Genomic DNA, 13,491 nt, shown 5'->3' on the forward strand with positions numbered 1-13,491 from the left:
GGAGATCACGTGAGGGAAGATATCGGGAGATTAGTTCAGAGATATATGGAGGAGACAGGTTGTGGATGGCTTTGTAGGTCAGTATTAGTAATTTGAACTGGATTCGCTGATGGAATGGGAGCCAGTGAAGAGATTTGCAGAGGGCGGAAGCGGAGGAGTAGCGAGGAGAGAGATGGATTAGTCGGGCAGCAGAGTTAAGGATGGACTGGAGAGGTGCAAGGGTGTTAGCAGGGAGGCCACAGAAAAGGATGTTGCAGTAGTCAAGGCGGGAGATGATGAGGGCGTGCCCAAGCATTTTAGTAGATTGGGGGTTGAGGAAAGGACAGATCCAGGAGATATTTTTGAGCTGGAGGCGACAGGAGGTGGAAAGAGCTTGGATGTGTGGTTTGAAGGACAGGGCAGAGTCGAAGGTTACTCCGAGGCAGCGGACTTCGGGTACGGGAGAAAGCATGATGTCATTGACTGCAATAGATAGGTCAGGTAAGGAAGATTTGTGGGATGGCGGAAAGATGATGAGTTCAGATTTGTCCACATTGAGTTTGAGGAAGCGAGAGGAGAAGAAGGAGGATATGACTGATAGGCACTCTGGGATTCTGGACAGCAGAGTGGTGACGTCTGGGCCAGAGAGGTAGATCTGAGAGTCATCAGCATAGAGGTGGTACTGGAATCCATGGGACTTTATGAGTTGTCCCAAGCCAAGTGTATAGATTGAGAAGAGTAGGGGTCCTAGAACAGAGCCTTGGGGGACTCCAACAGAGAGAGGGTGGGATGAGGAGGTAGTATGGGAGTGGGAGACGCTGAATGTGCGGTTGGAAAGGTACAAAGCAATCCAAGATAGGGCGAGGTCTTTGATGCCAAAGGAGGAGAGGATCTGTAGTAGGAGGCAGTGGTCAACTGTGTCGAAAGCAGAGGACAGGTCTAGAAGGAGGAGTACAGAGAATTGTCCAGTAGCTTTGGCAGTAAGTAGGTCGTTAGTGATTTTGGTCAGGGCAGTCTCAGTTGAGTGAATAAAAGCATTTGATGTGACAAGTTCCTTTTAAAAATGTTCAGGTGGAAAATTCACAGCACATTTAAAGTTAAAAGGTAAGGATTGGTCTATATCATTAGAATGAAAAACATCCATGTTACATTGTTAACAATTGAACTTCCAACACTTTTTCCTCTCTGTCTCTTTAACCTCTTAACGACTAGGGGTATTTCAGTTTTTGAATTTCTGCTTTTTTGCTCCCCTTCTTCCCAGAGCCATAACCTTTTTATTTTTCAATCAATAAGGCCATGGTATGGCTTGCTTTTTGTGGAACAAGTTGTAATTTTGAACAACACCATTGGTTTAACATATAATGTATTGGAAAACTAGAAAACAATTCCAAGTGCGGTGAAATTGAAAAAAAAGTACAATACCACAGGTTTTTTTTTTGCTATTTTCACTAAATGCTAAAACTGACCTGCCATTATGATTTCCACGTCATTACAAGTTCACAGACACCAAACATGTATAGGTTAATTTTTATTTAAGTGGTGAAAAAATAACAAATTTGTTATAAAAAAAATGGCACCATTTTCCAAGACCTGTAATATCTCTGTTTATTGCGATCTGGGGCTGCGTGAGGGCTTATTTTTTTGAGCAGATGCTTTTATTAATACCATTTTGCTGCAGATACATACTTTTAACCACCAGTTATTGAATTTTATTGTAATGTAGCGGTGACCAAAAAACATAACTCTTGTGTTTTAATTTTTTTACACCATTTAGCAATCGGGTTAATTATTTTATTATTTTGATAGATTAGGCAATTCTGAACATGGTGTTACCAAATATGTATTTATTTGATTTCTTTTTTATTGTTTTATTTTGAATGAGGCAAATGGGGGGTGATTTGAGCTTTTATATTTTATTTTGTTGATATTTTTTAAAAAAATTTTTGCATGCTTCAGTAGTCCATTGGAGACTAGAAGCTGCATTACTTTCATCGCCTCTACTACACACAGGCGATGATCAGATGGATCGTCATTATTGCTATGAGCGCCGCCACTGCCCACTGGCCGGTACTCATAGCAATCTGGCTATGACAATCATAGATGTCTACTGCATATCTTTTGTTGTCATCCTAACCTATCGGTGACCAAAGATCATGTGACTGAGTCATCGATGGGCGGGATTAAAGATGTGCTGTTGGTAAGCGCAAGTTAAATGCCACTGTTAGACATTAAGTATTGCTCTATGTAAATGCTCATGTTAAAATCACATTGCAATCGGATTGCATTCACATGTAAATTGGAAGTGAGTCAGATGCTAGGTGTTAAAACTCAGATTGTACTAGCATGATAATCACATGACTAGTGATGAGCGAGTATACTCGGTGCTCGAGATTTCCCGAGCACGCTCGGGGGTCCTCCGAGTATTTGTAAGTACTTGGAGATTTAGTTTTCATCGCCGCAGCTGAATGATTACATCTGTTAGCCAGCTTGATTACATGTGGGGATTCCCTAGCAACCAGGCAACCAACACATGTACTTATGCTTGCTAACAGATGTAAATCATTCAGCTGCGGCGATGAAAACTAAATCTCGGAGTACTTACAAATACTAAGAGGACACCTGAATGTGTTCAGGAACGCTCAAGTATCGAGTATACTTGCTCATCAATACACATGACACTTGCATGAGACCCATCCCACTTTTCTGGACTGAAATTGGACCATTTTCTTCATGGTGATGAGTATGAGCCCTAAATAGAAGTCTCAGTGCTCAGTGTGAAACTGCAAGATTTCAAGATTCTTTGGGATCTCTGGATATTTGATTGCCTAGCTTTCTATACAACTGGTTACAATTTTGCTAAATTCCCAAGGAGATGATTAATAAAAATCCTTATAGTGGAGAATAAGATTTCTTGCAAAATCTCAGAATTTAATTCCAAAATAAATTTTCTCACATTTAGTAATTAAAAAATGGACTTTTAAAACAAATTAAGTGATGATATAATACAAATTGGTTGGGATTTGACCGTCATGATTCATAATGAAATTTCTCTGCATAGTTTGATGCCACAATCACTAGCAGGTTGGGGAATACTCACTTGGCAGCGATATGACACACAGCAAGACCGTGTTTTCTTTAACAAAAGGAAGTCTGTGACTGGTTTATTATACTGCCATATACCACAGTAGGGCATTTGACCATCACAGGACTGACATATAGTCTATTTCAGCTGCGGTTTCTTTCATACAGTTCATTATATGCATCAACGAAACGTAACAACCACAGACTTGTCTGTCAGGCACACAACAGTCAGTTCAATAACAGATACTTCTCTGCCGTTATAACCCCCTTGCTGGAGTTACGTTCCTGGACCTCCTGCTCCACACACTGACCTCCTGTCAGTCCTCTCTCCTGGGGAAGCTGTCTAACCGGGATCACCGTCCTTGTGACCAGGGCATTCATGACAGTCCAGACCCACAGAAGAAACGGTAGCTTCCCCAACGTAGTGCCATCACAGACTCTGCTCCATCAGGACTGTGAGCATACTTGGTAGAGTCCAAATTCAGGCTCGCTCTGGAGCCAAACACACACAGTCTGGATTACCTGCTTGACAGCTTTGCAGGTTTTCACCAATTGGCATCACATGGGTCCAGACCTCCAGAGAACCTGCCTTATGGAGATCACCGACTTGCCTGGCAGGCACACAGTCAGTTCCAGACCCACCGAAGGATGGTAGCTTCCCCCCACCCAGATAGCCATCATGGTCTCTGCAGACACATACCGGCCATTTACAATAATTCCAGATGTTGTCTCACAATTCTAGTTATGCCTGCACCTGCCATGCATTCCCATGGCCTCCATGGCGTATTCTGAGAAAATGCTGTGCCCCCTAGCTGTAACAGGGGTCACTGCATCGCAATAGGGTCATTTAACCCACCAGCTGTGCCACTTAGAAAACACAATATACCTCTAGTCTAGAAAGCAATTTTCAGATCAGTTGCAAAATATGCTGTACTTCTTAAACAAATAACTGTGAAATCATAACTTGTATATTGTGTAGTAGTAAAAGGCGATGATCCTATCTGCCTTACCTTTGCTTTGCCCCAGTTGGCTTGCCCTTTGTAATATTGTAAATACAGTGGCTTGTAAAACTTTGGGCACCTCTGGAAAAAAATTACTGCTACTGTGAACAATTAAGCAGGTTGAAGATGAAATGATCTCTAATGGGCCTAAAGTTAAAGATTCACAGAGTATATATATATATATATATATATATATATATATATATATTTTTTTTTTTCATCTTAAAAACATTTTATAACCAACAAAAAGGAAAATGGTCCAATGCAAAAGTTTGGGTGCCCTGCATGGTTAGTACCTTGTAGCACCCCCTTTTGAAAGCATCACAGCTAAAAATTTCTAGTTTAAGAGATTTTCATCCACTCTTCCTTGGAAAATTCTTCGAGTTCAGTGAGATTTCTGGATCATCTTACATGAACTGCTAGCTTGAGGTCTAGCCACGGTTTTCAGTGATATTCATATCAGGGAACTGTCAGGGTCATTGTAAAACCTTCAGATGTGCCTTTTAAATTACTCTACTGTTGATTTTGACAGGTGCATAAGGATGATTATCCATTTGTAGGAGCCATCCTCTTTTCAACTTCTCCTTTTTTATAGTTCGTGCTATGTTTGCATCATTAATTTGTTGAAATCAAAATTCAACTTCAATGCAACACAACCCTGAAGCATGATTCATCCACCCCGCTTAATGGATGGTGATATGTTCTTTTCCTGAAATTTTGTTTCAACCTCATCAGTCCACAGGACTTGTTTCCAAAATGCATCTGGCTTGTTTAGATGTTCCTTTGCATATTTCTGATTCTAAATTTTATGGAAGAGGTTTTCTTCTAATGACTCTTCCATGAAGGCCATATTTGTGCAGGTGTCTCCGTACAGTAGAACAATGTACCACAACTCCAGAGTCTGCTAAATGTTTCTGGAGATCTTTTGCAGTCAAGCAGGGGTTCTTATTTGTCTCTAGAAATCAGCTCGGACTGAAATTTTGTTTGGTCTTCCAGACCTTATCTTGACCTCCATTGTTTCTGTCAACTGTAATGTTTTAATTACATTTCAAACTGAGGTAATGGCAACTCAAAAAAGTTTAATATTTTAATTTTATATATTTAATATATTTGATATTTTTGCCTTCTCCTGCGTTGTGGGCCTCCACAATTTTCATTTTCAGAGTGCTAGGCAGCTGCTTAGAAGAAGCTATGCCTGCTGTTTTTTGGCACAAGGTTAATGGAGGTTGGTATTTTACAAAGCTGTGAAATTTGCATCACCTGGCCATTCTTAACAATGGTAGTACTACGGAGGACAGAGAATGAACTTCAATCCAATATTGCAGCCAGCATGCAGCCAGCGGGTAAGGAAAGGGTGAATCAAACACCCGAAAACCCCGCCCCTATGGCTGAAGATTGTTCCCTCCAAATTCAGGTGACAGAGTCCCTTTAACTGTTCACAGTAACAGTAATTATGGGTGCCCAAACTTTTACATGCCATTGCATTAGAAACTTAAAAATTTGAGAGCAGAGTTCTTTCATGGCTCATAAATGTAACTCAAATGGTTACAGTGCTTTGTTCATACTTTTGTCCAAATTGTACAGATTTGCATGAGATTTTTTTATGATGCTCAAATGCTGCATATGACCTCTCAAACTAATGTTATCTTAATAAGATTTTCTTGTCATTCATGCCTTTTTAATGCTAGCAGTAATGATGGAACAATTATATTGAACTTTTATTTTCATTTGCTTTTGGCACTTTTAACAAATCTTCATTTAAAGTTGGCAGGAATTTTAGATATATCTTAGCATGCAAATCAACATCAAATAGGGATATATCAAGAATGAGTTTATGAAAGATTGTACATGCCGTGTTGTTGACATGATGTTCTATATATCAAAATATACAGATGAAGTTGTGTTTTCTTGATTAACATTGCAAAAATTCAATTAGGAAGTCAGATTTGGATCTTTAAATCAACAGAAATAAATAACAAAACAGCAAAATCGATAAATACACTGTAAACACTATATTACAACAGGTCATACTTTATTCTGACAGTTGACTGAATGGTACATGATGCAATACAATTATTGAGCTTGATAACATCACAAACGGGTAAATATCAAGTCTGTCCTCTTGATAGTATGATCTTATCTGGTATTGACTGATCACTTACAGGAAAATCATGTCTCCTTGCTCCTATTTTTCAGTTAAGACCTTCATATATTTCAGAAACTTATAAATGGAAATGAGACATTACATTTTTTTTTTAAAAAGTATATATAGTTGCAAGAAAAAGTAAGCGAACATGTTAGAATTACCAATTTTTGCCATCAAAAACTAATATGTGTTTGATTAACTATAGATGTAACAATTTACAAATGACTCCTACAAATCCACAAACTAAGCACTCACACTCTAACTGCTTAGTACAAACCCTCAAATATATTAAATGAGTGGTGGTGCTCAGCAGTTTGGGTAGCCATTTTATATCAATATTGTTGGAGCTTGCTATGTCTGTTAATTACACTGTGCAACAAATTTCAGGGAAGTTCTTGTACCCTGAGAAAATTTTATTGTATCTTATAGATTTTGATATGCCGAACACGCATACGTGCTCCAAAAGTCTGCATCACGTAAAGTTTTGAACCCCTTCATGACCGGAGCTTTCTTTTATTTTTCCTTTTCGTTTTTCGCTCCCCTTCTTTCAAGAGCCATAGTTTTATATAGCCATGTAAGGGCTTATTTTTTGCAGGACGAGCTGTATTTTTGAACAAGATGATTGGTTTCACCATGTTGTGTACTCGAAAACGGGAAAAAATTCCAAGTGCGGTGAAATTGCAAAAAAAGTGCAATCTCACACTTTTTTGGCTTTTTTGCTAGGTTCACTAAATGCTAAAATTGACCTGCCATTATAATTCTCCAGGTCATTACAAGTTTATATTTCAAAAACCTGACCGGCACATCCAAACATAGACTAAGTGTGAACAGGTGCTGAACCTAGAGTCGCCAACTCGTATATAGTTAAGTAAATAAGGCAGCACACTGCAGCGCTAAAACATGTAAACTTGAAAACACGAAATTTGAACTGCATTACTGCACTAGAAATATGAAAAATGAGAGCTTTTAGCGCATAAAAATGGCCAATTTTATGTGTACCTGGTAGCCCCTTTACGGCATCTCTCTTATACCAGGTCCTAAACTTGCCTTACCTCGCTGAGAATAAAACGTCTCCATCTGAATGGGTACATGTGAAACCTCTTCTGAGACTACAATTCTCTCTCTCTGTGGAGGGGTATATGACCTGCTGTAATTAAAACACCTGAAGCTAGGAGGCGGAGTGCACGATCAGAAGGCTAAAGAATACATTTCAAAAACCTGACCGGCACATCCAAACATAGACTAAGTGTGAACAGGTGCTGAACCTAGAGTCGCCAACTCGTATATAGTTAAGTAAATAAGGCAGCACACTGCAGCGCTAAAACATGTAAACTTGAAAACACGAAATTTGAACTGCATTACTGCACTAGAAATATGAAAAATGAGAGCTTTTAGCGCATAAAAATGGCCAATTTTATGTGTACCTGGTAGCCCCTTTACGGCATCTCTCTTATACCAGGTCCTAAACTTGCCTTACCTCGCTGAGAATAAAACGTCTCCATCTGAATGGGTACATGTGAAACCTCTTCTGAGACTAAAATTCTCTCTCTCTGTGGAGGGGTATATGACCTGCTGTAATTAAAACACCTGAAGCTAGGAGGCGGAGTGCACGATCAGAAGGCTAAAGAATACATTTCAAAAACCTGACCGGCACATCCAAACATAGACTAAGTGTGAACAGGTGCTGAACCTAGAGTCGCCAACTCGTATATAGTTAAGTAAATAAGGCAGCACACTGCAGCGCTAAAACATGTAAACTTGAAAACACGAAATTTGAACTGCATTACTGCACTAAGAAGAGGTTTCACATGTACCCATTCAGATGGAGACGTTTTATTCTCAGCGAGGTAAGGCAAGTTTAGGACCTGGTATAAGAGAGATGCCGTAAAGGGGCTACCAGGTACACATAAAATTGGCCATTTTTATGCGCTAAAAGCTCTCATTTTTCATATTTCTAGTGCAGTAATGCAGTTCAAATTTCGTGTTTTCAAGTTTACATGTTTTAGCGCTGCAGTGTGCTGCCTTATTTACTTAACTATATACGAGTTGGCGACTCTATGTTCAGCACCTGTTCACACTTAGTCTATGTTTGGATGTACCGATCAGGTTTTTGAAATGTATTCTTTAGCCTTCTGATCGTGCAATCCGCCTCCTAGCTTCAGGTGTTTTAATTACAGCAAGTCATATACCCCTCCACAGAGAGAGAGAATTTTAGTCTAAGAAGAGGTTTCACATGTCCCCATTCAGATGGAGACGTTTTATTCTCAGCGAGGTAAGGCAAGTTTAGGACCTGGTATAAGAGAGATGCCGTAAAGGGGCTACCAGGTACACATAAAAATAGCCATTTTTATGCGCTAAAAGCTCTCATTTTTCATATTTCTAGTGTAGTAATGCAGTTCAAATTTCGTGTTTTCAAGTTTACATGTTTTAGCGCTGCAGTGTGCTGCCTTATTTACTTAATTACGAGTTTATAGACACAAAACATGTCTAGGATTTCTTTTCTTTAAGTGGTGACAAAAAATTCCAAAATTTGCTAAAAAAATTAAAAAAAATGCGCAGCTTTCCGAGAACCGTAGCGTCTCCATCTTTCATGACTTTGGTTGGGTGCGGGCTTATTCTTTGCATGTCAAGCTGACGTTTTTAATGATACCAATTTTGTGCAGATATATTTTTTTTATTGGCCGTTATTGCATTTTAACGCAATGTAGCGGCGACCAAAAAAACTTAATTCTAGCATTTAGATTTTTTATCGCTACGCCGTTTAGCGATCAGGTTAATTCTTTTTTTTTATTGATAGATTCGGCGATTCTAAATGCGGCAATACCAAATATACGTAGGTTTGATTTTTTTTATTGTTTTATTTTGATTCGGGCGAAAGGGGGGGTGATTTGAACTTTTATATTTTATTTAATTTTTTTATATTTTAAACACATTTTTTTTTACTTTTGGCATGTTTCAATAGATGCTGCCATAGCATGATAGCCTCTACTACATAAAGGTAATGCTCAGATCACCTCAATGCAGCAGAATTACAGGCTTGCTATGAGCACCGGCCACAAGGTGGTGCTCATAGCAATCTGCTATCAACAACAATATCAAAATATTGTTTAAAAACAGTCAGTGAAATATTTTACCTCACAAAATGAATCCTCGGTGATCCCCTGCTGTAATGTCAGTAATTTATTTTGATTCCTCCCCTGCCCAAGAGATGTGGTATGCTCCGTACATGGTCAGCTGAATGATTTACTGCGCCTGCGCGCAATTCGCATAATAATTGCTTGCATATGTGTAGATCAGCGATCTATGCTATTTCAGTGGAAAATTCAGAGTATACTGTTTCAGAAAAAGTTCATGTATGAGTTTTTAGAATTATAATGTAATTTCTCAAAAATATTACGTGATAGGAAAAATCTGAAGTCATGTCTGAAATCAGCATGAAAAAATCTATCAGGAACATTCAAAATTGTCCTAGGGACAAAACCTTTGTAACACAGTGTTGTTAGTGATAAATGAGTATACTCGTTGCTCTGGTATTCCCAAGCATGCTCGGGTGGTCTCCAAGTATTTGTGAGTGCTTGGAGATTTAGCTTTTTATCGATGCAGCTGCATGATTTGTGGCTGCTGGCCAGCCTGATTACATGTGGGGGTTGCCTGGTTGTTAGAAAATCCCCACATGTATTCAAGCTGTCTAGCAGCCGCAAATCATGCAGCTATGGAGACAGAAACTAAATATCCAAGCACTCACAAACCACCTGAGCAACGAATATACTCGCTCATCACTTTTAATTATAAGTAGAGATGGGTAGACCCCTTGATGCTCGGGTCCGGATGAACTGTTAAAAAAAGTTCAGGTTTGGGTACAAGAACAGTACCCAGACCCCATTCACTTGAATGGGTGGCCCAAACATCCAGTGTTTGCCACACTGCCATATGTATGACAGCGTGGCAAACTGCTTCAGATTGGCAGTAAATCTGATCCTCATTTGCCACCAAGACAGGGCAAGTGGAAAGAGCCAGCAAAGGGCTAGAATTGGCACATCTAATAGATGAGCCTTTTCTGGGCTGCTGTGAGCTATTATTTTTAGGCTCTGGGGCCAGTATCCTAGGCCACTTATCAGCTTGAGAATACAAGTCTCCAGCTGTCTGCTTTAACTTGGCTGCATGTCAAAAATGGGGGGGGGACCTTATGCCATTTTTTTTTTTTAAATTTCTATAATTTAAAAAAACAGTGTGAGGACCCCACCATTCTTGATAATAGCCCCCAGCTATCAGTTTTGTCTGGCTGGTTATCAAACGTACAGGGGAACCCATGACTTTTTATTATTTATTTAGAGCAAAGGCATTGGTTGATTAATTCTCCCATCAGCCGCTGCTTTCTCTTTCTGTTATTATTGGCAGCAGGTGTAGGCTGATGGAAGTAGTGCTCCCATCAGCTGATGCCAGTGACCAGAGGTAATCTTTTTAACTTTTATCACAGATGCCAGGACAATTCTGTGTTAATGATTTTACCGAAAATCAGAAGCAGTGTTTGCAGCGCTGTCATGTGCCTGACAAACACCTGGTGTTCGGGGGGCCAAAACTTAACAGTAACACAGACTTCCTGGTGAAGTCCATGCTCGGTGTCTGTGCCCGAATAGGTGTTCGGTATGGATGCCGAACTTTACTGTTCGGGTTCGCCCATTTCAAATTATATGGAAACATAATCTAATAACATTCAAATAGTCATATCATCCATATTTTTTATTTATTGTATTAAAAAGAAAATTCTTAAATAAATAACATGTAATATTTGAGGCGATATATCAGATCACTGATTCCTGATAGGGCTCTCACAGATGACCATATTTTTGATTTCAGTGTGATCCAACAGAACACTGGATCGTAATCAGACAAATGCTATTTTATGGAACCGTTACATGACATACATTACAGACCAAAAGTTTGGACACACCTTCTCATTTCACGGCCAGAGTCCATTTGCACGGCCAGCTCTACCCTATCTACTGTATCCTCACCCATCCCTTGTAGATTGTGAGCCCTCACGGGCAGGGTCCTCTCTCCTCCTGTACCAGTTGTGACTTGTATTGTTCAAGATTATTGTACTTGTTTTATTATGTATACCCCTCCTCACATGTAAAGCGCCATGGAATAAATGGCGCTATAATAATAAATAATAATAATAATAATAATTTCAAGATTTTTCGGTATTTTCATGACTATGAAAATTGTAAATTCCTACGGAAAGCATCAAAACTATGAATTAACACATGTGGAATTACAGTATATACTTAACAAAAAAGTGTGAAACAACTGAATTTATGTCTTATGTTCTAGGTTCTTCAAAGTAGCCACCTTTTGCTTTGATGACTGCTTTGCACACTCTTGGCATTCTGTTGATGAGCTTCAAGAGGTAGCCACCGGGAATGGTTTTCACTTCACAGGTGTGCCCTGTCAGGTTTAATAAGTGGGATTTATTGCCTTATAAATGGGGTTGAAACCATCAGTTGTGTTGTGCAGAAGTCTGGTGGATAGACAGCTGATAGTCCTACTGAATAGACTGTTAGAATTTGTATTATGGCAAGAAAAAAGCAGCTAAGTAAAGAAAAACGAGTGGCCATCATTACTTTAAGAAATGAAGATCAGTTAGTCCGAAAAATTGGGAAAACTTATAAAAGTGTCCCCAAGTGCAGTTGCAAAAACCGTTAAGCGCTACAAAGAAACTGGCTCACATGAGGACCGCCCCAGGAAAAGAAGACCAAGAGTCACCTCTGCTTCTGAGGATAAGTTTATCCAAGTCATCAGTCTCAGAAATCACAGGTTAACAGCAGCTCAGATTAGAGACCAGGTCATTGCCACACAGAGTTCTAGCAGCAGACACATCTCTACAACAACTGTTAAGAGGAGACTTTGTGCAGCAGGCCTTCATGGCAAAATAGCTGCTAGAAAACCACTGCTAAGGACAGGCATCAAGCAGAAGAGACTTGTTTGGCCTAAAGAACACAAGGAATGGACATTAGACCAGTGGAAATCTGTGCTTTTGTCTGATGGGTCCAAATTTGAGATCTTTGGTTCCAACCACCGTGTCTTTGTACGACGCAGAAAAGATGAAGGGATTGTAAGATTGCTCTTACTGAGTGCACAGTCACGGTTTTTTCAAACAAAACAGTCTATTTTGTTTATTAAAGACTCATAAACCATTTCATGAAGAGTCCATTACACATTCCATCAGGACGTCACAGTATATCGCTTTGAAACACAGTCACTAAACACGCTGAACCACTGTGTCCTGTTACCATGGGTGGCCGCACGCCATGCAGTCCATTAATGCCCATGGAGCACAACAGGCACCAACATACGACATTATGGTTGCAGCGACTAAAAACGCTGGTCCTCCTTTCACCAGTTGCCATGGGTTACCACACAGTTCATAGAAACAATAAGGACCAGCAGTCTATGGAGGTACCTTACGGGAGCTCCTGCTCCACCTACTGACTCCTTGTCAGTCCACTCTTCCGGGAAAGCTGCCCACGGGGATCACCAACTTGCCTGGGCGGCACACATTAGTTAGACCAGACCCACCGAAGGTCGGTAGCTTCCCCAACACAGATTATCCAGGTCCACAGTTTCACTGAGTGCTGCTCAGGGATCCGGTCCTACCCCCAGGACCTCCCAACACCAGCATGTGCTTTTCAGGAAGCCTACTCCCAGGTATTCCAACACAGGAACCACACAGGACATGTGACCCACACCCTGGTCACATTATATATCCTTAACCACTCCCCTGGGTGGGAGTGTGGGTGTGTGGCTAGTTTGTCCAACCCATCTCACATAACTAGCCCTGCCAACCTCCCATTGTAAACATACAGCATGCAGTTGTGGGACTATAGGTCCCAGAACACCACTTCAGGCTGGCAGCGCAGAGTCCCCTCCTCTGCGACACATATATCGGCCATTCACCACAATGCCGGACTTTGTCACATGATCACATCCATGCATTCAATTGCCATACATTCCTATGGCCTCAATATGCCTCCGTGAGTATACTGGGGAGACCATACAGCGTCCCCTACCTGTTATAGGGATCACTGCATCACAGGATGGACTCTACATGCCTGGTTCCCACAGTGAAGCATAGAGGAGGAGGTGTAATGGTGTGGGGGTGCTTTGCTGGTGACACTGTTGGGGATTTATTCAAAATTGAAGGCATACTGAACCAGCATGTCTACCACAGCATCTTGCAGTGGCATGCTATTCCATCCGGTTTGCGTTTAGTAGGACCATCAG

Source organism: Ranitomeya imitator, chromosome 1 (genome assembly GCF_032444005.1).
Source record: "Ranitomeya imitator isolate aRanImi1 chromosome 1, aRanImi1.pri, whole genome shotgun sequence".
Classification (NCBI taxonomy): domain Eukaryota; kingdom Metazoa; phylum Chordata; class Amphibia; order Anura; family Dendrobatidae; genus Ranitomeya; species Ranitomeya imitator.